A 486-nucleotide genomic window follows, 5' to 3' on the forward strand; every position below is an offset into this window, starting at 1 on the left:
TTTCACCATGTTAGACAGGATGATCTCGATCTCCTGACCTTGTGATCCGCCCGCCTCAGTCTCCCAAAGTGCTGGGATTACAGGCGTGAGCTACCGCGCCCAGCCGCCTTAAGGGTTTTATATCACTGATCTCTTTTACAGATGAGAAAAGTCAGGCATAGAATGGTTTGAATCATAATGGTGGCGTGGAGGCTAAAGTAACTCCATCTTGGCTACTCAAACACCATGTTGACTTCTGATTAACTCCCAGTTCCAGTAATACCTCTAATATTTCTACTTTATCTACTGTTAAGAACACATATTTACCAAAAGTCTAGCCCCTAGATTAAAAAAACCTTGATGTTATCATAAACAGGCACTTACTATGAATCCTGCCCTTAAGCAAATTATAGGTGTGGGGAAAAGAAAGAGATCAGCCTGTTACTGTGTCTATATAGAAAGAAGTAGACATAAGAGACTCCATTTTGTTCTGTATTTGAGATGCTG

Source organism: Mandrillus leucophaeus, unplaced genomic scaffold (assembly GCF_000951045.1).
Source record: "Mandrillus leucophaeus isolate KB7577 unplaced genomic scaffold, Mleu.le_1.0 Scaffold568, whole genome shotgun sequence".
Classification (NCBI taxonomy): Eukaryota; Metazoa; Chordata; class Mammalia; order Primates; family Cercopithecidae; genus Mandrillus; species Mandrillus leucophaeus.